General features: G+C 39.8%; 1 long non-coding RNA gene across 1 annotated transcript in view; it reads left to right on the top strand.

Moving 5' to 3' along the window:
* LOC135974333 (uncharacterized) overlaps window positions 1-24,389 on the top strand; it is a 57,780-nt gene extending 33,391 nt beyond the window's left edge. Inside the window, exons 2-4 of the long non-coding RNA XR_010591571.1 lie at window positions 482-633; window positions 20,303-20,431; window positions 22,804-24,389. This is a non-coding gene — a long non-coding RNA (uncharacterized LOC135974333). The remainder of the gene's footprint in view (window positions 1-481; window positions 634-20,302; window positions 20,432-22,803) is intronic.
* The last annotated feature ends 697 nt before the right edge of the window (window positions 24,390-25,086 follow it).

Below are 25,086 nucleotides of genomic sequence, written 5' to 3'. Positions count from 1 at the left end.
AAAAAACCTATTCGGTTACAAAACTGTTCAAAGCTATTTATTTATTTTGGAGGCGAAAAAACTAATGTTTCACAATCCTTTTTCTTTCTTTCTATTGTTATTTATTTGCTAAACATGAACAATATGCTCAACACTGTAAAAAAAAACATGTAAGGACAGTTTCATAACCCTATATCTTTGTAGGCTAAAATAATACTACTTAGCACTTAGCGTTTTTAATCTATGTATCTCAAAGCACTTTCAAAGTTACATAAGCAATATTATCTTCACTTTACATTACGGTGGGGAATTGTGATACAGAAAAATAAATGACTTGACCAAGGTCATGCTGCAAGTCAATGGCAGAGCTAAGAACAAATATATGGACCATGCAATGACATACACAGATGATAAGAATCACACTGGGAAACACTGTGGTGGTGTTAGCTTATGGTGATTTTATTTTTTCTTTAAATAATAACAGGATCCTTGCTCTCTGCAGACTTTCAAGTTCTGGAGAATAGTGAGCAGAGAGTATGCTACAGCAGTGCAGGCTTCATGGATCATCCTCATAGCTACATTATATACCTGCAAATTCCTCCAAAATAGCATTTATGCTGTTCATAACATGCACAACTGAGCAACCTGGAAGCTGTAAGTATCACTGCTGCAGGAGCATAGTTTGCACAAATAAGGTACAGTATGTCAGGGTCAATTGTTTGTAATGATAAAGATTTTTCTTAATTCCAATCAACTATAATTTCAGGCAAGACACTAGGTGAAATTCCTGGTTCCATTGAAGTTAATAACAAAACTCCTTTTTCACCCACTGAGTTTATGCTCTCCAACTCCCCTTTGGCAATAAAACAGCTGCTTTGGAAATATTGCCAGGATTGTCTCTTTATGTAAATATCACTTTTAATAATAATAATATCTTACCAACTTCACAGTAAAGGATACAGAGGGCTTATACAAACTGTGGACAAAATTCTCCCTGATGATCTGTGTCTCGGATCTCTTCTCCAAGTGGGTAGAGAGTGAGCTGGGGAGAGTTTGCTACGGCTGATGGGATATCATTCTTTCCCCCCCTCTATTAAGCAGTATCTTTTAAATATTAGTACTGTGTCCAGTACATTTGATGGGCACTTCGACAAAAACAAACCTAAAACTAAACACATGCATGAACCACACCAGGCACCATTGATAGGCAATTACCTCTGAGAGGGGAGAGGTCAGCACTATAGCACAGCTTAAGATAGTTGTTCGTGAAGTATACAGCACATGAGACTACCAGAGGAGTTCTGATAACCAGAAGTTAGGAATCACTGTTGCAATATTAGGAGATACTGAGTGGCATGGGCTATGACTAAGGGGAGTGGGTTGTCACAGTAAATCCAAGAGATATTTTTGTCTTTTTTATGACAGCCAACCCTATACAATCGCAGCAACCTACTGCTAAGACTGGTAAGGTTAGTAAATTAATGTACAATACCAGCAAGAGCCGCTCTTTTCAGATTTGGGGCTATAAACAAAAAGCATCTGCATTGAAAGTTAACACTGTTCTAGGTGATAATTCCCACAGATGTGATATTTCACTTGCGAATGTGAAGGCTCTGAATGGATCTTGCAATGCAGAAAACTGCTCCCCATACTGGGATACTCCACACAAGCAACAGAGCAAAAGCACCATTCTCTTGTTCACATAAAAGAACATCAAAAATAAAGGGGATTGTAACACTACTGTATAAGTGTCAGATCAATCATACTGTATCCAGGGTGAGATTAATACAGGGATTCAGTTATACTAATAAAACCTTTGAAGCCAGGATTAGGGATTTCAAATATACAGCAAGATTTCAAAGGAACATCATCTTGGTTTGGTTATGCAAACAGAATTTGTGTGTGCCATTCAGGTATGAACAGATCTAGCTAACTTCTCTTTGTCCGCAAATCCTGTGTGTGAATGAAAATTCTATTTTGCAGCACACAAACTGATTGTGCCTGTAAAACTGTAAGTGCAAATTTAGGCCCCGATCCTGCAAATACTGCCAAACCCACACTCAAAACTTGAAGCATATGCGTAGTCGCATTGTGGTCAATGGGACTAGTCACATTCCTAAAATTAAGCAGTCTTTCAGGCAGTCTTTGAAATTTTCATTTAAAATAAGCTGGACAGGAAAAAAAAGTGTCACTTTCAAAACAGAGTGAATTCTGAAGCCCTAGAAGGAACCTTGAATGATGTGCTTAATATTCATCACTATTTTATTTCCTATTGAATGTCACTATGGTGCTTACCTCCAGAAATACATACTATATATTTCAAGAGACTCATTACATGGTGCCCAACTTTTAAAAATTCAGCCTTAAAACAACTTTAAAAGAAGATGTTGCAATTATGAATAATAGCAGGGAAATATGAAATGGAAAATTAGGAGTTTAAGCACTAATTACAGTTTGTTTATTTTTCCAGTTGGTTTGGCAGTTCTGACTATCTTTCACTGTACAGTGTCTGAGGTCAATTAGGATTCAGCTGATCTTGGAGTCAGTTGACACTGATGATTATAATTAGATGGAGTAAAGGAAAGAGGTTGATGTTTTCTCTTTCTCCCTCATTAGGGCTAGCTGTCTGAGCTAGTTTTATTGCGATCTTAAAGGCAGTAAAAAAAGGTCATGTGACCGTTTCCTAAATGAATTGTTTGCAAAATGCTGTTGTCTTTTTATGGACACTTCCATCTCTGGGACGTATAAACAGTTATTATTAAAATTAGAAGTGTGGGATTCGTCTTTGTTAGCAATCAAATTGGCCATTTATTTAGTTGAATCCCATCCATCCGGTTCTTGAACTGTGAGGATTCAGATAAAATAGGTCCCTGCTCATAACTACTGAGTCTAATTTTGCAGAAACCTGGACTGCAAGGGTTGGAAAGATCAAAAACAAACTCAATTTCCTCCCTCTTACCTTTACTTAATCGTCATTGCCCTAAACTAATACCGTCTCTCGGAATTTCCCCACATCAGACCTTAGGAACCACAACTTGAAGCATTCCAGCTTGGTGTCAATTTTGCAAAACCAAACCACAGCCAATAAGACTGTGTGAAACTGCAACTGCTTGAAGTTTTGTGTTTAGCTGACAAGAATGCAAGTGTCTGTCGAATGATTCATTACTGCATTAAGCGAAAGGCACACAGCTCAAAGAAAAGCAATTAGACAGTCACACTGACCCCAGTTTCAGAAACTTAAAATGCCACTTCAATTCGTTTGTCTCTATGTCATCTCTGTAAGAAGCTAACCCTGTTTTGTAAGTAATTTGTAATCCATTTAGTGATAGTTTTATAAAGATTGCAGTGTTTTGCTTCTTTATAACTGTACCACTGATTCTATGTTCACATTCAATAAGAAAGGAGATGCACGTTATTTTTTTGGGGTGTTTGGTTACGCCACATATTTACAGTTTTACAATATAATAACCTTTTACTTTGTGAATGGTACTGGAATAGTAAACAAACTTAAGAAATAACACACGCTAGTCCTATTAGAAAAGAAAAGCAGTCTCTCCAGTTATACAACTTGAAATTAATACCAACTGACACTTGGGCCCTCATGAGGGAAGTAAGAAAACAACAAAATAAGAGAAAGAGACGTTTCATCAGATTTCATGCAGCTGTAACATCAGAACTCAAGCATTCCATACATGCAAATGTTCATCATTCTTGCATGAATACGTAATGGGAAAAAGATCACCACTTTTAATTATTGTCTTCAATTTATCCTCAATGACATATATTATTCTCTCATAAGAAATAATTTCTTCTATTATTTTTATCCAAGTCAGTGGCAGCAAGTGGTTTTGCAGAGCCAGGTTTATAAAAATTACACAGAATAGCAGTATTTACATTAAATCTGCCTGCAGCTAAAATTTGTTTATTAAAGTAGCTTCCAGCAGTCCCTGCTAGTAATATATTATCCAGCATTTTTTAGATACGTTGCCTTCCTTCAACACATACAAGACAATGCAGAAATCTGAAGATGGTAAATAACTAATTAACTATGTGGAAAAATAAAATGCATATTTTCTTTAGAATTTTATTTCATTTGAAGAGAACAAAAAGCCAACACTTCCTTGGCAAAGTAGCAGATGAGGCCAACCTTGTATAGCTATTTATTTTTTTCTGTGGCTTTAGAAAAGAGATAATCCTTTATTATTATAATTCAACACCAGCAGAAGGCAGCAATAACATTTTGGTCTGTTGACGTTTAGAATTTTAGCAAAACCAACTCAATGGACAATGTTAACCTTTTAATCATCATCATGCTTAAAACTGAGGCTTGCAAAGCTCTCAAACAATATTTAGGGGTTCACCAAACTAGTTTATGGACCCGGTTTTCCATTTAAACCATGTCCCCTATTACTAGGCAGATTCTTTTTAAAAATACAAACATGTTTACAAACTAAGAAAAGACCACTGTGTCTTGGGTCCAGAAGAAAACCAAGAAGCCTGTCTGATACAGTTCAATGCCTGCACACAGTATATTTATTTGGCTTTCTTCTTTCTCTGTTCCTCTTTCTTCCACAGGCCCCTTCTAAGCAAAACACAAACCTGATCATGTTCAATAAGTGTTAGAGTGGGTTTGAGGTTAGGCAAAATGGATTTTCCCCATCCCAGTTTAAAATACATGTAAGTAGCCTGGGCTTTTCAATATTCCTTTTGCCCTTTAAATGGAAATTAATATTACTACTGCACTAGCCAATGCCTTACTATTTGCTCAACAACCATCAAACGATATTTTAGAATTTGCAGTGTTCAACCCTGGAAAGGGCAGAAACTCTGCTGAACTGTGGGGCACACAGCAGTCTAAAAAAACCCCCAAAAACTAGTGCCTGGTTCTGAAGTCATACAATTTTTAAATGCCTGTGACGGGGTATAAATGACATTCTGGCTCTGAAAGGGTTAATTTGGGCCTGAGAGGCCAATTAACCTCATCTAGCTGCAGCTGGAGGATGGTTCAGGTTTAATTAAAGATGAAGCCGAGATGGGGAAGGAGCTGGATGGTGACCATAAAAAAAGAGAAGCACAGATTAGAAAGAGGCTGCAAGGAGAAACTTTGTAATCATTCTCAGGGACTAGTGAGATGAGGAGGGTCAAGGAGGAAACCCAGGGCGAGAGTTGGCCCTGTGATCCTCTCCTAAGTAGAGACATATGGCAGAGATGAAAGATTAAGCCTGTGGAGGGCAGAAGGTGGGTTAAGTAGTACTTTTTGTTTGAGGTTTTATTGGGGGATTCTAGAGGAGAGACTTGAGAGCCAGCCAGCGCAGAAAGAAGGATGAACTTAGACTGTGGAAGAAGCCTGCTGACAGACTGTGACAGGAAGAAGTCCAGGGAGGCAACTACAAGGAGTCTGAAGGAACAGACCTTGGCTGCTGGTCATAGGGTTGCTGGACTGGCCCAGAGTTGGGGCCAAAAACCTTTTGTAAGGACCTTAGACTGTTTGTTGGACTTCTTGTTACCCTGGAAGGGGTCAGACTACAATGTGACTTTGCCGGAGGGCTGAGTCACAAGAAGAGGCAGGCTACCACAGGCCTAGAGTGACCATTGATGGAGAGGAGAGAGCCTGCAATGATGTGCCTAGTCACAAGGGGGTGCTCCAGCAGTAATTCGACTATTCCACGGTGCTTAGTGAAAATCACTGGTATCTAAGGACTTAAGTCACCTAGATGCAGATAAAAATTTTATCTGAAGTCTATGCTCTGACTAAATGCCTGTCATGGGAAGGAAGGATGGTCTTATGGTTAAGTTGTTAAAGTGGGATGCAGATCTGGAATTCAATCCCTGATTCTGCCACATTGGGCAAGTCATTTAATCTGTGCCTCAGTTCCCCTTCTGTAAAATGGAGGTGATGATACAATATAACAAGGATGTTGTGAGGATAAACCCTGAAATATATTAGAGCTGTTGCAATGTAGACTGTAAGTGCCTAGACAAAGAGAGAACTCTTGGATAATGGGGTTTCTGTGTACTACGGTAATTTAAATAACAAATTATAGGACCTGCCGGTGGCAGAAGATAGGTATGTGCTTCAAGATGAGTTGTAATGAGGAAGGACACAAAGGATGGTAAATAAATTGTCCAGGGTTAGCTCAGCATTCAGCAGCAGTGAGGGATCAACATTGTAGAGTTATCACATAAAACACTTGTACAAGTACTTCTGCTGGACCACACCTGCATATCTCGCACATCCAAAATCTGTTGATTTCTATGAGCAAGCAATATAGGTTCAGACCCAGTATTTTCCATTAAGTTTCCTGCATGTTAACCTCACAATAATAACCAATATCTTTGGGATAACTGAATGTATCTGTTCCTTCAAACCAAACCCATTCCCATAACCCCAATGCACTAAAGTGCCTATCAAAAATCCATATCACTGCTGCTGAAAAATAATGCAGCTCAGCTGAGGAGTCCTCATTGCATTGTATAGAAAGTACTGAATCTAGTGAAAAGATAAAACTCACTGAAGCATCAAAACACTGAAGCTAGAGCCAGTTGGCTGCCCTGTTTAGTGTGACCAAATGCCAGTACAACCCAAATCCTCACTAGTTATAAAGACCTCATGCTGAATGAGAAGCTGTTGCTGAGATAAAGGAAGCTACTCTTTGCACAAGTTGTCATCTTTTCTTCCTTGGATTCTCCAGCAGAGAAGATAGTTTAGACAACAAGGAACGTCTGTCTCATCAATTTCTAATAAATTAAAAATTTTCATACCTTGAAGAGTGGAAGCTGATGGAACCAAAGCACTGAAGAACAACTCTGCAAATATGCAACAATGGAGAAGCTTGTCCCCGAGAGAGATGCTTATGTGACTGAAAACTATGAAGGCACTTCCTGTTGCAGAAAATAATATGAAATGACTCTGTATTTGATAAGCTATATGATTTGGAGATGTTGGCTCTGCAGAAAATGATTGATGAGGCTGTCATTTCTAAACCTTGATGGATAACACTTCCCTAAAACTTCCAAAGCAAGCATTTTTCCACATAATCCTTAACGCCTTCACTGAATACATACTGTGCATATGTGTTGGCCGTAGTCTATAGGAAGGTTCCACTTTATAAAACGGGACTCAGTTATTAGATCTGGACAACAAAAATAAAAAATTGTTAGTCATTCATGTAAATTGCAACAAAACCTCTTGTTACATGCATTTATTGACTTCAGTAGCAATGTAAATAAAGCTGTACCTTTCTCTACAATAAATTTCTTAGTACTTTTCTTTTATTGCATTCCCAACAGTATCATAAAATATAGTGCCATATATATATATAAATTATTCCCAAGAGTCTAACAAGAAGGATTCACACATTTAAATGAATTCAAAAAAAGCTGAACAGTTTCCAAATTCTTCTATCCAAGCATCACTTAAGAAACTGTTTGTTCAGTTCAGTTTCATCTCTGCAGCTGCCAAACCACTTCAGTTCTGCCAGCTCTGATCTTTGATTGCAAAATAAAGGGTGGTCACTTCACAGTGTATGTAAGAAATATTACTATTTTGTGAAAAGTATGACATTTAAGAAGTTTTTTCAATGGTAAATTGCTAGGCTACCCCGTTAAGTCTATTTAAGCAAAAATGAAGTGGGCTTTGTTCAGTTCTCCCTGTCTTGCTGTTAAATTAGTGAACATGGTATACAGGGTTTGCGTTCTCTAAGACTGATGCACTTTGCTGCAGCTTACATTCATAAATATTTCTGTAGTATAATAGACTGTCAAAACAAATCTGTTTTCCTTGTGTGTGAATGTCAGGGTGTCTTTACTGCTGCTTGTCCATCTCGAATGAAAACAAAAGGAATTTTATTTTGCACAATCTAGCAACGCTCATCTCAGTTTTTATAAGAGTCACCAAAAAGCCCAGTAGGGGCAAGAATAAAGTAAATAGCTACTTAACATATGAAAAGTGTTTGTGCATAAGTGCATTAGCCATTCAAAATCTCCCTGAATTTCTGCTATCTATCCGGTGGGTATACTGCATGCAGCAGTGCAGACAAAGACAGTCTGTGCATTAGAGATCTGCTAGGTCTAACAGGTAAATAAGAAAAGCCCACTTTACACAAACATTTGCCACACAGGTTTTTGTTAAGGGTATAACCTGCATAAACTCATTGTCTCGCTGGTGCCCAACAGATACCTAGTGTACAATGCAACACAATGTAACAATAAACATCTCACATGTTTTTTTTTTCTCAATATTTTTCCCTCCCTAAAGTAAAAGAGAAGGAAATGTTAAGCTGGTTATTGGGCAGCTCTTCTAGTTTCCAAAGATTTTTCTTTTTTTAAGGGAAGGGATTATTCCTCTTATACGAAGAAGAAGTTAAAAGCAGTGCTTGATTTGTGCCAGGGCTTGCCAGGGCTGAGCCCTGGCACCTCTAGCTATTCATAGCCCCAGCACCTCTGGCTTGCCATGTCAGTTTTAAAAGTAAAAAAATTACTTGAGCCCTGGCATCTCTTTCATTACAAATTAAGCACTAGTTAAAAGGGTAACATTTATAAATGGAAAAAGAAACTGAATATAATAGGGCTTAAGTTAGTTAACCATAGAAATATTTGACCATCTCTGCTAATCTAAAAGTTGTTTGGCAAAGACCACTAGATACTCGATGTTGCCATCCACTGAAGCCATATGGAATTTTATCAGTGACTTCAGAGGGTGTAGGATTAGGTTGTAGATATGAACACATCTGCAGCAGGATTCTGTTTTCCCATGCAACTGGAATCTTGTATTGTTCAGAGTGCTATTAACTTAGGGTCAGATTCTGTTGCTTTTCAGAATATTGAGAAGTACCTTGCTCCACAAGCAGTCCCACTGATTTCAGAGAGACTGCTTGCAGGGTAAGGAACTACTCAATGGTGCTAGTTCTCCATTGCTTTGCACCTTGTGTCATCATATATGCTAGTGCAGAAAGAGTAAAAACTGGGGATAAAACACTACCCAATCAGAATGTTAGTATTTTGCACACACAACAACTTCTGTGAATGACAACACAAAATGCAAACAGTGGAGACCTGGGTCCAATGTGAGTAATGAGGGCAGAATCTGGGCATCGTTTAGTTTTTTTTCCATTTAGAAATGTAATAAAAAATCAGCCCTATAGTCAGTATTTAGTATAAGCATTGACTAATTCTGACACGCTTCACTCATCTGTATCATATCACATGAGCACTAAGGTGGGGGGCATGGATCAGCATTACTTGAGCCCTGGGCTGGAGAAGCTAATGATCCAACCAGTGGACCAAATTTGGTGATGAATCCTGGTCGTGTGCCACCTGAGATACATTGCACATACACTAAGAAGAAGCACTAAGGTCCCTGGGCCCAATTCTGCCCTCACAGAGGTGCATGGAAACCCACTGATGTAATGGGCATTGTATATGGTATCCAAGGGCCCATGCTGTATTAAATTGTGAACCCAAGAGAAATATTCTTTGCAGCACAGCTATGCCCAAATGCCACTGCAGCTAACACTACCATGGCAGTGGCATGATGAGTTTATCATTATTGATTCGGCTTAACTTCTGGACCCGGAAAGATAATGGAGCAAATAATTAAGCAATCAATTTGCAAACACCTAGAAGATAATAAGGTGATAAGTAACAGTCAGCATGGATTTGTCAAGAACAAATCATAGCAAAACAACCTGATAGCTTTCCGTGACAGCGTAACAAGCCTTGTGGATGGGGGAAAGCGGTAGATATGGTATATCTTGACTTTAGTGAGGCTTTAGATACTGTCTTGCATGACCTTCTCATAAACAAACTAAAGAAATACAACCTAGATGGAGCTACTATAAGGTTGGTGCATAACTGGTTGGAAAACCATTCCCAGAGAGTAGTTATCAGTGGTTCACAGTCATGCTGGAAGGGCATAATGAGTGGGGTCCCGCAGGGATCAGTTCTGGGTCTGGTTCTGTTCAATATCTTCATCAATGATTTAGATAATGGCATAGAGAGTACACTTATACAGTTTCCGGATGATACCAAGCTGGGAGAGGTTGCAAGTGCTTTGGAGGATAGGATTATAATTCAAAATGATCTGGACAAACTGGAGAAATGGTCTGAAGTAAATAGGATGAAATTCAATAAAGACAAATGCAAAGTACTCCACTTAGGAAGGAACAATCAGTTGCATACATACAAAATGGGAAATGACTGCCTAGGAAGAAGTACTGCGGAAAGGGATCTGGTGGTCATAGTGGACTAGGGTGACCAGACAGCAAATGTGAAAAATCGGGACAGAGGGTGGGGGGTAATAGGAACCTATACAAGAAAAAGATCCAAAAATCGGGACTGTCCCTATTAAATCAGGACATCTGGTCACCCTATAGTGAACCACAAGCTAAATATGAGTGTAACGCTGTTGCAAAAAAAGTGAAAATCATTCTGGGATGTATTAGCAGGAGTGTTGTAAGCAAGACACGAAAAGTAATTCTTCCACTCTACTCTGCGCTGATTAGGCCTCAACTGGAGTATTGTGTGCAGTTCTGGGTGCCACATTTAAGGAAATATGTGGACAAATTGGAGAAAGTCCAGAGAAGAGCAACAAATGATTAAAGGTCTAGAAAACATGACGTATAAGGGAAGATTGAGAAAATTGGGTTTGTTCAGTCTGGAAAAGAGAAGACTGAGGGGGGATATGATAACAGTTTTCAAGTACATAAAGGTTGTTACAAGGAGGAGGGAGTAAAATTGTTCTTCTTAACCTCTGAGGATAGGACAAAAAGCACTGGACTATATTGCAGCAAGGGTGGTCTAGGTTGGACATTAGGAAAAACTTCCTAACTGTCAGGGTGGTTAAGCACTGGAATAAATTGCCTAAGGAGATTGTGGAATCTCCATCCTTGGAGATTTTTAAGAGCAGGGTAGACAAACACTTGTCAGGCATGGTCTAGATAATACTTAGTCCTGCCATGACTGCAGGGGAGTAGACTAGACCACTTGAGGTCCCTTTCAGTCCTGTAATCCTGTGATTCTTATGATAAAGCACTATACTTAAGGGGATAGTATATTGATATAAGACATCTCTAAAATGCACCAAATTTCCACATTATCTTTAATGCTAAAAATATATGCTGTGGGAGTGGAGTGATAAGGGCCATACCCCACCCCCACAAACAGTTTCTTTATCACCCCATCTGCCACCCCAAATGTTAAGTCTCAGGAACACCACTGCTTTGCAGTATGTTTTCTTATTCAAGTCTTGGTGGAAGGAGAGCCACACACAGTGTGGTAACTGCAGGGCTAGAGAAACAGAGGGCCAAGCTTAGATCCAGGTAAGTAGTTCAGCTCCACTCAGGCCAGGGTAGTTGTACATGCTTCCAATGGGTCTGAATTTGCCCTACCCAGCGTAAGATAAGAGCAAAAACTGCTAAAAATCAGCTTGAATGTTGCAAATAAGGCAGAGCGAAGATGTAAGCATATTTATCAAAGAATTAATAAAGAGGCTAAAGGTATTTATGTAGGCAGGAACATATGGAAGAGGGAGAAGGCAGACTTGCTGAAGAAATTATTTTGTTTCATTTAAAAAAGGGATGAGAATGGAAAATAAAGTTTAGACTGTAGCACTCATCAACATTTGACACTTATCGAGCTGCATTTCAACTGCTTGATCCAAACCAATAGGAGTCATCCCATAGACTTTTATGAGCTATAGCTCAGGCCCCAAGTACCTAATTCCCATTGTATCTATTGAGTAGCTTCATAAGAAGCACTGAAACACTTATTGGCTCTCTATACTATTGGCTGATGCCAAAAACATGTCCGTTATTGTTACCAGTGTTTTGAGCTCTAATAGTGGCTTCCAACATTTTTTGTCACTGTGTCCTCTAATCTTGCTCAGAGCACATTTAGTAGTTAAAAGTACTATTGCCCCTTTTAGCCTGAGCAGTTAGACAATTTTGGGGGCCTTGCTGGGAGAAGGATGATAGTCAAGTATTTCTGTGGTGCAATACTGTTTATTTACAATGTACACAAAGTCTTGTTTCTCTGAACAGAAACAAACAATATGAGGAAAGAAACCATCTCCTAATTCCAAACTTGCTTTTTCAGACAGAACTCTGTCCAAAAGAAGCCCTCTCTCTTGCGCTCTGTTGGTTTGCTCTCCAGGCCATGCTACCAGTGCTGCTTTGGCTTTCTCCTGGCTTTTTTGGCTGCTTTCTGTTTGACTGGATTATAGCTGTGTGTCAATGTCCCAGCCCTTGCCTTGGCAATCAGTTCCCAGGGAAATCCTTTTTATTCTACCTGAGTTAGTTCTGGTTCGGGCCTTCCATGTGGCAAGTAATTTGGGTGGTGGCTTCTGTTGTTTCATCTATATTACTCCATAAAGGAGCTTAATTGCATGTTCCATTTAGCCAGACCTATGAGTGGCCAGCATGCCCATCAACATCCATGAAATCTGTGATTGCCGATAGCTCAAAGCCATGCTTGCTGGCAGCTACCAATACGGTCCAGCATAACTATACTGATACATGTAGTAGGAATCTGATCATGTACCTTTATTTCAAGTTAAATACTATTTTACCTGATTTTGCTAGCCAGGGTGAATAGGGACAAATTGCTTTAAAACAAACAAAAGACATGACTAAACCACTGGGAATGCTGTCACTTAGATTTGCCCCAGTGTTTTGGTTTTGCAAAATCAAACTCTTCTAAAACCTGAAACCAACAGAAAAGTTCAACAGTTACCAGAAAGAGTAAAAAGTAAATGTGGATGTTAAAACCCTCTCTAGTGTTAATAACACAAGGTGGTGTTGGTAAGAAAAGGTGTTTATTTACAAAGGGCCTGATTGTGCATAGTATACAGATTACAACACAAAGTGGACTTAAACTGGCCAGAAACAGCCAGTGGAGAATTCATGCTGTGCAGGCAATTTCACCACTGAGGAGCTGGTTCCTGAATAGGATGTTCTCTGAACTACCATGTAAGGGAAGGAGGGGGTGTATTAGGGTATGCCAGGGGAGCTCTGCATGCCCCACTCTCCAGAGGTGTAAGTTTTCTGCCAAGCAAGTCTAATTTATGCCAGTGTTGTGCAAAAGGGGCCACAAATGACTTTCTGATGGTCTGTCCCTCCCAACTGCATGCAAACAAAGTTCAGGTGGGGCAGAGAATCTGGCCAATTGACTTCAGTGGGACTGTATATGGAGTAAGATACTCTTACTCATGCTGAATTGTATCAGACTCTGGCCCAATATCATTAAACTGACTGTGTCCTGTTCATATAAATGAAGCTATAGGGCCCTTAAGATTCCTTGGAACCACAGATTCAAATCCTAGCATAACTGGCGCAGCCCTTCATCCAAAAAACAGTAAAGGGAATGCACTGTGTAGCGGTCATTTGTGAGACACTTCCAGGCTGATTCCCTTTTGCTCCGTGCAGCCAGTAGAGATCCCATGGCACTTTTCTCAAGAAAACTTCTATTCTCCTCCACTGGTGGAAAGTGTCCTACAAGTTTTGTTGGCTGCCTCTCTGTGCTCCAAAGGTATTTTGTTGGTGTGATAGGTACATTACATAGTTTGCAAAGCATTCTGAGATGAAAAATACTATAATATGAAAGTTTCTATATTGTGTACATGCATTTGAGTAGGGGGGAAAATAGATATTCCCCATCCTGCATGCTAATGATTAATATAATCAACCTGTGTGGACAAAGGTTTTTGATGAATAGTAGAGAGGAAAAGACAACACTGCCAACTAACAGGACTCAATATATCAATGGGGTTGCAGTATTTTGGTTCTATAGAAGGGAAATTTGGCTATATGGAAGAGAAATCTGAGTTCTCACAGCTTTGAAGCTAAGAGAACTATTAGCACATAATCTAAGACTTAGGGTTTAGGCGTTAATCATACTGGACAGTTTTACATGATCATTTTTATGTGTTTCAGAAATCTGTTTTTACAAAATAATTTGTTCAGCACAGTCAGAGCTACATTTGCTGAGAATGGATGGGACCAAAGCCACATTGGTTACCTGGAATACTTAAGCTTGACATTCCCAACACAGTAGGGAGGGACTGGGACTCAAATTGTCTTCTATCTAATTGTCTTTTGGCTCAGTTTGGGAAATGCAAATAGGCCTCGGCTGCAAAAATTAGTTCAAGAAACCCTAACAAGATATCAAGTACTAGGCAGTACAGAGCAGATGGTAAAAGATTTTTAAAAAGCAATCTTCATGAAGTTTACAATAGACGAGTGAGTAGGAAAATAGTTCCCTTTCCACCTGCTATCACTTTATGAGTTGTCAGTTTTCTTTTCAGCAGCAATGAAACTGCTCCTGAAATCAGTAGAAAGGAAGTAGAGACACACTACGGTTGGGAATGATGTGCCACAAGTGGGAGGTGACAAAAATGTAACTATTACTACAAAAATTACAAAGGAGGATGATTGTCTAATAACTTATAATATATATCCTAATTTTAAAATTAAATTCATACCATGAAATCTAGGACCTTGGTATTTCTGACAAAGAAACACAAACAGCAAATCAAGAGAGAGAGAATTCCTGGGTTATATAGGCTGTCCAGTTAAATGTTAAGGAACATACATAGCAACTGAGGTTATTATCATCAATGTCTTGCAAACATAGGACACATAATGCATGCCCCAATGTGCCTACAATCTACAGTTCAGAAATATGATTTATAGGATGGAATTCTAAATTTGAAGCAGTGAAGAACTGGGAATGTGGGTAACACATATCTATGGTAGAACAAATACACTATCAGCAGGACTTAGAAAATAAAAATAAATTACTGTGGTCAAACAGATACAAAATGAAGCAGAAGATGGTGTATGAAATTCCAGTCTTTAATATCAAAGAAATGGAAAGAAATATTGAAATGTAATTATCGTGGTGAGTCTGCATCTACAGAATCTGAAACACCACCAGCAAAGAGATGTGAATTTCACCATTCATCTTAATGAAGCATTACCTGCTAAGCCTAATTATGACCAGATAATTGCTAATGGTATTAACTGTTCGTTTTCTGAACTGTGTACCAGATATAGCCACTATTCACTAATCCAGCATGGTTGGGCTTTCCTGGTACAAACTAAGGTTTCATTCATCTGAATGAAAATTTAGGAAGCTGCTGCTGAAGTCCATTAATCTTCCAAAATCAGCCAACATGCCAGCCACAAAGATAATTCAGGAGAGTCCATTATAATGAAGTAGTTTTCAAATCTTATTTCTATTCTTAATCAACTCATCTATCTCAAATAGCGTTTACTTGTGACAAAGTTTGTCTCTCTCTGCAGAAGACTTAGTCATATAGCTTCAGATGCCCTTTTCTTTCTCTGTCCCCTTGGAAAACAGGTCTCTTTAGATGCTTATTTCAGTGTCTTGAATGACAGATGTGTAGAAGACACTGTCAAAGTTGGAGCATGAATAAGGTAGAAAGCCACAGTACTCCAGCCTGGAGAGAGAAGAGTTAAGGGACAGAGGTCAAAAACAGCTGAGGCTTGTTAATGCCCTAAAAACCGAGCATGGAGCTACTCATAGAGAGAGAGAGGTAGGAAGCTACTGGGAGTGAATTAGCAGCTAAACTACACACATAGAGGGGGAAGAGTTTCTCTGTGTCTTCAGTCTATTAGCAGCACCTACACTGCGCCGGGGATTGGCTAAGTAACTGATTCCCCCACTCTATACAGGAGCTGGCCTCGGGGGACAGGGGCTGGAAATGTAAAGGAATTTCATTTACAAGGAGTGCCGCATAGGGGAGATTCCTGTAAATCAACAGTGTGAAAGAGTGAGCTCTGAATGATCATGAAGCAGGCCCTTGCACTCAGGGTGTTGTGCTTGGCTAGAAATTAAACTAGCAGAAAAATCCCACCCCACATTTTTCTGCCTGCCCTCTTCCCACTGGAAGAGGGGAATGCTGCTCCCAAAGAGTTGCTCAGTCCTGCCCAAGTGGAGACCAGAATCTGGCTACAGACAGTTGGTTGGTGCAGGGGAAGGGCTGCCTGGAGGCCACATGGTGGGCAGAGAGTGCATGTTGCTGCAGATGCTGTTGCAGGGCCAAATGCTGTTTGAACCCAGGCCTGCTGGCTGCCTAGCCATAGCCAGCCTGGCAGAGAGCACCAAGCATGGCAGAAGAAGCCCTGAGCAGCTTACTGATTACAGGAACAGACCCTCCACTCTGAGCTCACACCACAGCCAAGCCAAGCATCAGTGACCAGGGCAAAGGAAAGAGAGACCCTATTTAGGGACTGAGGTGTGGGGCAGTTTAGACTATTTGTGAGTTAATAATCTGTTGTGTAAATGGGGGCTCAGTTCACTATTATTGTTGGGGTTATACATGTGACTTCTCAGGGGAGACCCTTAATGGTTCCTTTTAATGATTGTAGTTTTTTCTCTTCCTGCTAGGGATCAGATAGTCATTTCTGTATCACTCAGTGCAGCATTTATTTCTCGGTAAATCTCTGAACATAAGAACAGTCATACTGGGTCAGACCAATGATCTATCTAACCAATATCCAACCAATCCAACCATCTATCTAACCAATATTCAACAGTGATTGGTGCCAGAAGCTTTAGAAGGAGTGAACAGAACAGGGCAATTATTGAGTGATCCATCCCCTGCCATCCAGTCTCAGCTTCTGGTAGGCAGATATTGAGGGACACCCAGAGCACGAGATTGCATCCCTGACCATCTTGGCCAATAGCCCTTGGTGGACCCATCCTCCAGAAAATTCCCTGGCAACAAGTTCCACAGGTTGACTGTGCCTTGTGTGAAGTAGAACTTCCTTATGTTTTTGTTTTAATATTTATGTTTGTTGTTGGCCTATTAATTTCATTAGGTGACCCCTGGTTACCATTCATGATTTTATCGATCTCTATCATATCCCCCATCAATTGTCTTTTTTCCAAGCTCAGCAGTCCCAGTCTTTTTACTCTCTCTTCAGATGGAAACTGTTCCAGACCCCTAATCATTTTTGTTGCTCATCTCTGTTCTAATTCTAATATATCTTTTTTGAGATGGGGCTGACCAGACCTGCACACAGTATTCAAAGTGTGGCCATACAGGAGATTTATGCAGAGGCATTATGATATTTTCTGTCTTATTATCTATCCCTTTCTTAATAGTTCCTAACATTGTTAGTTTTTTTGACTGCCGCTGCACATTGAGCGGATGGTTTTTCAGAGAACTATCCACAATGACTCCAAGATCTCTTTCTTGAGTGGTAACCGCTAATTTAGACCCCATCATTTTGTATGTATAGCTGGGATTATGTTTTCTAATGTGCATTACTTTGCATATATCAACATTGAATTTCATCTGCCATTTTGTTGCCCACTCACCAAGTTTTGTGAGATCCTTTTGTAACTCTTCTCAGTCTGCTTTGGACTTAACTATCCTGAGTAATTTAGTATTATCTGCAAACTTTGCTGCCTCACTGTTTGCCCCTTTTTCCAGATCATGTATGAATACATTGAACAGCACAGCTCTCAGGGGGACCCTGTTATTTACCTCTCTCCATTCTGAAAACTGACCATTTATTCCTACCCTTTGTTTCCTGTCTTTTTACCAGTTACTGATCCAGGAGTGGACCTTCCCTCTTTTCCCATGACTGCTTACTTTGCTTAAGAGCCTTTGCCTCTGCTTCTCCAGAGGTTGTGGAAGAGAACCAAGAGGCTTAGGCCTAGTGAGAGGCAAGTGGCATTCTCCACCCCAAGGCATTTGGGTTGGAAATTGGGGACAGTTTGGAGAACTAGGGTGCCCCCACCACATAGCAAAGAGTACCAAATGTCATGGAACCCACACCTCCATCTCAGGCTTTCCTTCTGGCATTCCTCCCTACACCCTTCAGCCAGTGATACCAGTGTACATACTCCATTTGTCACCTCCTTCCACAGGGTTTTCATGTCATCTTTCTTGCTGCCTTTTATGACTGGAATGTAGTTTCCAAATGTATCCCAAAGCTATCACCCTTTCCTCATCTATGTCCTGCCTAAAAAAGATACTTTTATATCATCACTTATCAAAAAAAAAGTGAATCTGCACACAAATAGTGCCAAAGCCACAAATATGAACCATTAAAATGAATCAAAAGGGTTTCCATACAGTCTTTTTATAATCCAAAATCATCCTTTCCCTTCTTCAATCCTGTGTATATATGATATCCATTTGTCCATGTAGTTCATCACTTAACTCCCAATCTGCAAAATCAGTGGGACTACTCACAACACATATATTTAAATCTTTGCAGGATTAGACCCTTGGATTGTAAGGTCCTCAGGGAAGAGACCCATTTGCTGCATGTACACGTTTGTATGTGCTATTAAACATTTCTACAACACTCTCAAGAAATAAAGCACAAGATAGGTGTTAAACTTTACTACTATATGAACCAAACCTTTGGAGGCTCACCCACTGCAAACTGTGAGATCTTTGAAAATATATTTAAGAATCCTATTGAATCATACAGTATGTAGCATAATGTAATCAATACAAGATGCTGCATATAAATAAACTGTTTGGATTCTCACACATTTTAAGATGAGAGAGGGCACCATTCCCAGCAGTATGCCCCCTCCCTCAGAATTCACACCTTTTTTGGGGAGGGGGAATGATTGCAAAGTATTAATTTAAGCCAATAACCAAAGCTTATGTTATTCATTTCTCGGTGATATACATAGTGCTCTTTTCGTATACTATTAGCCATGGACATATGTTTTTCATTTGACTATGTTACTTACACACACACACAATTCTTTTTAAAAAATATGTAAAATATAACAGCTGCTACAAAAAATATATTTTTAGATCACTGAAGTGCCTAACGAGCTGTAATGCACAACAAAAAAAGTATCTGATCTATATATCATGTCTATGACCAAAAAAAAGCTAATGCAGATAGTCATCTACTAGACTCTCTGTTTCAAAAGATAATGAAATAGCCTCTTTGTTGTGCTCAAATTGTTCAATATGGAGTATATTCCCTGGCTATAATGGCAAGGTCTTTATAATTAAATACATTATAGAAATGACACAGTGGGCAAGCCAACTTCAAAAACAGCAGTCCAAAAGCAATTGTGTAGCCACCAATTGTATCTTTGCAGTTGAGCTGTGCTTTGACATTGGAGCTTTTTGATGGTTAAAATATATTTGCTTCCTGTCTGTATCAATGAGAGAGATTAAGGGGTAATATAGAAAACCTAGTTTGCTTTGGATGTGAGCTTTTTTTCTTCATGAATGATTGAATACATCAAATAACCTACTAATAATACTTCTCAGCAGAGTGTGATGATTGCTATTTCCAAAAAATCTGTCATGAGCAAATGTTGGTAAGGGTGAAGCATTATAATTCCAAGCCTGCAGATGATTAAGGATAAGAAGACGTGCAGGATTCACAGCTAGCACTTCAGTATAAATGGCAGTGGTGAAATTCAACCTAAACCATAGATTACTAAAGTGGTAAAGTGGAATTTGTGTGGTTCCTCTGCACAGTAGTGAATATCATGCTTGGAGAATACATAGATGAAATTTCTTTCACTGCACCTTTTTTGGCTGCTACTATATGAGGGAATCTGAAGCATCAACAGCAGCCAAAGCTGAATGTCTGTTCCATCTCCCTTCCAGCTGATGGAGTCAGGAGAGGTAAAATGTGTTCTTGAAATCAGTAATGTGGTTTTTCAAGGGAAGGATGAAAAACCAAAATTTGCAGCTTCCTGACTAAGGCCCCAAGCCTACAATGCACTCTATACAGTGACTTCAAGTGGAGCTAAATTCAGGATCAGGGTCTAAAAATGGAGCAGTGCTTTAAGAATAGTTGGCTTATGTATATAGTACTTCAGACTAATGCAACGCAACTTCATTGTCTATAGTCTTTTATACAAAATGTATTTAGGGTTTCCACCTGCCCAGGTTTTCCCAGGATCGTCCCTTTTTTTGAGGTAGCTATCCTGAGAAATTTGTGAGCATGATCAGTACTCACTGCCAACTATTCAGTTTTGTGGTCTTAGAATCATCCTGAATTTCCTGGTTTTTTAATACCTCAGAGGTGGCAACCCTAACTTTATTCTAAAATGCTTTACTGATGGTACAGTTGTACTGTAATACAATTACAGAGATGAGCAAAGGCAGAGGGATTAAGAGGTTTAGCTAAGGTAGTAGTGTCACATCTGAGTTTGGAAATGAGATGGAGAATAAATGCTGCTTCTCTTATGTGCTATGAATGCTGTTTATTGCATTCATCTCACTGTTACCTTGTATTCCCCCATCTATTGTACCATCCATTGTCTCTTGTCTTAAAATTGGACTGTATGCTTTTCTGGGCAGGGTCTGTCGTGTGTGTGTATGTACGTGTACAGTACCGGACAATTCTTCAAGGGAGATGGGGAGTTGAAATTGCCCATCAGCTACATTCAACAGTAAGTTTGGAGTGGAACTTGCAGAACAAAGTGAAGGGTAAGTTCCACTAAAGTTTGGGAAGGAGGATTTTGCCATATGTTGTTGGTCCAAATGTAAATGGAAGGCATTCCTAAGATGCAAGAGAAAAATCAATGAAGTAAGAAGCACCCTGCACATCTGTCACCTCCAGGAAAGCGAGCCCTCGAGTTACCAATGGCTCCCCAATGCAGCCTGCTAGTAATAATTAAAATGCTATTTGTAGAATGCCATTGATGTGCATCTTAAAAAGAGAATTTTGATCCCTGCCCCGTGGCATTAACAGGGCAGGGAACTTGTCTTAAAGTAACAGAAAGGAGTGGTAGTGTGTTTTCTTGCATGGTTTTCAAAAAAGTTAGACACAAATGCCATTTGTCCTCACAGATACTTGCAATGCAATCCCGTTAATGCATGTGCAAATGAGCGTGTAGCAACATTTTGGTTGTTAACATCTAATGAGTGAGAAAAATATTGAGCTCAACAGGAGTTTTGCCACAGCAAAGACTGCAGGATTGGTCCTATTGATTTTTATCTTGACATGGACCATTCATGGAAATAAAATAAGACTCCAAATAATGTCAGTTGACATAACCTGTTCCCATAGCACTACCTATCAGTCTCAAATTATGACAGAGTTTCAGGAACAATATGGAATGCTATCCTGCTCATTGAGAACTGCATATAGTGTGATTTTTACCATGGTATAGCAATCAGATTTTTTTGAATTAATATTAGAATTATGCATAATTTAAAGTCTAGCATACTTTGGGCATGCTGTAAATGACTCTGGGTCAGATTTTGATCTCCCACCTGTTTCCCACTGATGAAACCTCAGTTCATTTACTGAAGTCATTTCTAATTTACACTGGTATTAGTGAGAAGAGAGCCAGATTTCCTGGCCCTGTCCAGGAGAACAAGTGTTGCATTTTTGTCCTCTTGTGTCTCGTCATTTTTCAAAGGAGCTAGTGGTGAAGAGGAGAATCAGGGTTACAGTGACAGGATCATGAGTTTGCTTTGATGGCTTGTTATGATTTTATTTTTAATATGACAAATGATTTTAACTTTTTAAGCTTGATGAGTTAGAAATGGGGGAGAGTGGATGGGGAAAATACTCGGGTTTGCAGTTGAAATCAAAGAGTTGAGACATCCCCTATGTTATGTGGGGTGTCTTGCAATTCTTTTGGAAGAATGTAACATGTTTATGGTCAGACAGTGAAAAGAAACTTGGAATGAATAACTCTAAGCAAACAGAGAAAATTAATTGAATTCTGAGCTACTTCAGAAGATATCTGGTAAAGGGAGCTTTAATGACTGAGTCTGAGGACTCATATTGTGGGGAAAGAATTTACACTAGGGGGCAGCCTATAACTGATCTGTTAGATTATAAATTCTGTATCTGATTTCAGTAAGAAGCTGTGGCCCAGCAGACTCATATTCTGCACAGCTTTTAAGTGAAAATTTATGCATATAGAAACTGTTGAATCAGCACTGTCTCACGGTGTGACGTAAAGGTCTTGCACAACATTAGAAGCCTAGCACAAAAGGGATGGTTAACGATGACATTGCTCTATGCCATGAAAATGAAATCCTCTCTCATTCTAAGCAATAGAACTTGTTCTGACTTCAGGTTTTCCCAAGGCAGTTGAATTTTTAAACAATGTCGTTGGTTTTGTTTTTGTTTTTTCAAGCTCAGCCATCTTTACAGAGGGTTTTTTTTTTTTTTTTTTTTGGTGGGGTGAGTTGGGAGAATTTCCTCCCTAATCAAAATGACCCGAGTAAATCACAGTTCCCAATCCAAACTGAAGGCAATTCTTTAGCTATGAAACATTTGTATATATTAAATCTCTTCTTTAACCTGAAATAATACTTAAAAATAGACATTGCTCAATTTTCCCTTTTTAAGCAATACTTGTTAGTCAAATGACACCTCTAAAAATGTAAGGTGAATTTATTCACCTGTTCAGTAAAGTACTTAAATCCATCCCTGTTCAGCAGAGGATTTAAGTATGTGCTTAAGTGCATTCCTGAACTGAGACCTAAGTGCTGCTTCACAGTAAGTAGTAGTAGTGCATATTCCAAATAAAGTCTCACCATTGCTCTTCAGCTTACCAAGACCCACCACCACTATGGATGAGGTCATGGCTCCACATTTGTTACTTATTAGTCTCTCTGCTGAGGTACTAACAAGTGTGTCAGTTAGGGCCATTTGTGGTGGCTGCAAAGAACTGTAGGGACTTTTGATGTGGCAAGACACCATAGTTCCTCCTGGGTCGGAAAAAGTTGAGAAATGCTGCTTTGCTATACTTGATATATACATTGCACTTACATAATGACATTCGTGTGAGGATCTCAAAAACATCTTACAAATATGTGTATTGCTTCCCCATTTACAGATGAAGGAAACTGAGACACAGAGAGTTGAAGTGATGAGCCCAGGGCGAAGCAGTGGTAGAGCCGGAAATAGAACAAATCTTAACTTCCAATCCTCTCTTCCAATATCTAGACTATGCTGGTAATGAATTGTCCTGTTGCTGCAGTTCTTTTCTTATTGCTTCTTTGTTAAAGTTCTTGTGAATGTATGCTAACGTGCAGTGATGAAGAAGGGTGGTACTGTCCAGCTCTTTTCTCCTCTGCATTTGAGGTTAAGCATACTCCTCTTCTTTGTTGCCTGTGCACCAGCAGGGGAGGTCATTGACTGCACAAGAGAAAATCTCCCTGCTCTCTGCTCGGGTGCCTGCCAGGAGCTGCAATTTCAGGGGAAGTCCTGCTGAGCCCGTGTAGCCTTGGGCTCAGTTGCTCCAGGGGGTAGTACATGCACAGTCCAGTCACTTGCTGGGGCTGGAGCATGCTCAATGCAGATAGAAACTTCTGCGATTTTACCTGCAGTGCTCTAACAAGTCTCTACTGAGCATGTGTGAATTGAGATTTTTTTCAAAGGCTTATAACTTGGCCAACTTTGGGGCAAATTTTCACTGGAATACCAAAAGGCACATCCCTCACACAAAGGTCCCTTGCCAAGTTTCAAGTCCCTGCTCCAAAACATGGGGACACTAAAGCTTTTCAACAAAATGGTTCAAGATTTTATTTGAACAACATATTTTCCCCTGACCTGGTTACCTCATTCTCGGAAATGGTGAAAATTGGCTGAAATTTAAATAAATAAATCAGCCTGAGGCAGGCATTTGGTATGGGAAACTTCAACCCAAATGGTTAAAATTTGCCAAAGTTATAAGCAATTGAAAACAAGGGTTTATAATGGGAAATATTGGGCAATCTTAATAGGTGGCACTGCCAGCTCAGCCGATCACAGTTACAAAGAAGGCCCACATATGGGGCTGTCTTGATTCAGCTAGCTGAAAAGCCCTCTTGTACAGCACAAGTGAGGAGTGAATAGAGCCCAGAGGATTAAAACAAGGGTAGCCTTGTTTACTCATGGGCAGGGACAATCTGACCCCAGTATGGGTGCATGAGGGATGGTGGAAAGTGCACAAGGAAGCTTCCCTTCCCTCTCCTCTCCCCTCATACACTCTGCACAAGGACCAGGGACAAACTTACACTCTGCACTCTGGCCAGCGTAGTGTGCTTTCTTCGGGAGCCCCCAGGATTGCAAATCACCTGAAGGGCCTGGGGTGGGACAATGGTCTGCCCTCTTTCGCCTTCACTGGCCTGCAGAGCTGGCTGGAGTGGCTGCTGCACCCAGGGAGTGCACTGTGTGCCCTGTGGTGTGCCAAGCAGCCATTTCAGCTCCTGATTTCTCTCTGATGTCTCACGCTCCTCCTCAGGCTCCCAGCATTAATCCCAGCTTTCTAAATGAAGCTGTTCATTGATTTATTACGTTCTGTCTGCGTCAGCAAATCAATAAACTAGAAAGCAGTTTGTCAGATGACCCATAGAATTCTGGGCAATTACCTTCCCTTTTTGTCTGAACACTAATGTGTCTTGCTGAAGAAATGAATAAAAACAAGAGGTTTGCTCACAACTTCCCTGCTTCTCTTTTGTTGTAGAAGGCTGGTTTGGTTAGGAGACTGCCTGCATGATATGTTATCCCCTGTATTCTATAGGGAGCTAACTTATTTAACATATTTAACTCCCTAGAGTTAGCCTAAATTCAATGCTACATTTTCCCCTAAGGCCACTAGAAGGCCATTTATTTCAGTGCTTATTCTCCCCAAGCTCAATAATAATAGTAGCCTATCTTGGTGATCCTATTTTGTTTCCTTCTTGGTATGCAGTTTTATTTATCATTTTCTAAGTTAATCAAAACTCAGGCTGCTTTGTGACATTTCCTGCTGCTTCTCAGAAACATTGATCTAACCCCAGGTGACCATTCAACATGTACTAGAGCTGTACACTGTGAAATTGGGCTGTGGAGTCAAGCTCCTCAGGAACCCATATAAAGTCCAAAATAGCAGTACTCTGGTTCAGTTGAATAAGCCCAATACCTAGTGTCTGTGTTGTTCTTTCACCCACTTTTTAAAAGCCTCCAGGAGTTACTATAGGGCCAGATAATGCAAAATCCAGATGTTTCTACCATTCAGGAACAGTTATACTGCAAGAAGACCTGAACTTGTGTGTGTTTGTACAGTGCCTAGTCCTGGGGCTCCTACACACTACCACAATACAAGCAATAAATCTTGGTCCCATGCATGACTCCCCGTTAAACCTGTGCTGTATGA

Source organism: Chrysemys picta, chromosome 11 (genome assembly GCF_011386835.1).
Source record: "Chrysemys picta bellii isolate R12L10 chromosome 11, ASM1138683v2, whole genome shotgun sequence".
In the NCBI taxonomy this organism is placed as follows: domain Eukaryota; kingdom Metazoa; phylum Chordata; order Testudines; family Emydidae; genus Chrysemys; species Chrysemys picta.
Note: the sequence above shows the minus strand (reverse complement) of the source record. Positions and strands in the feature narration are given on the sequence as shown.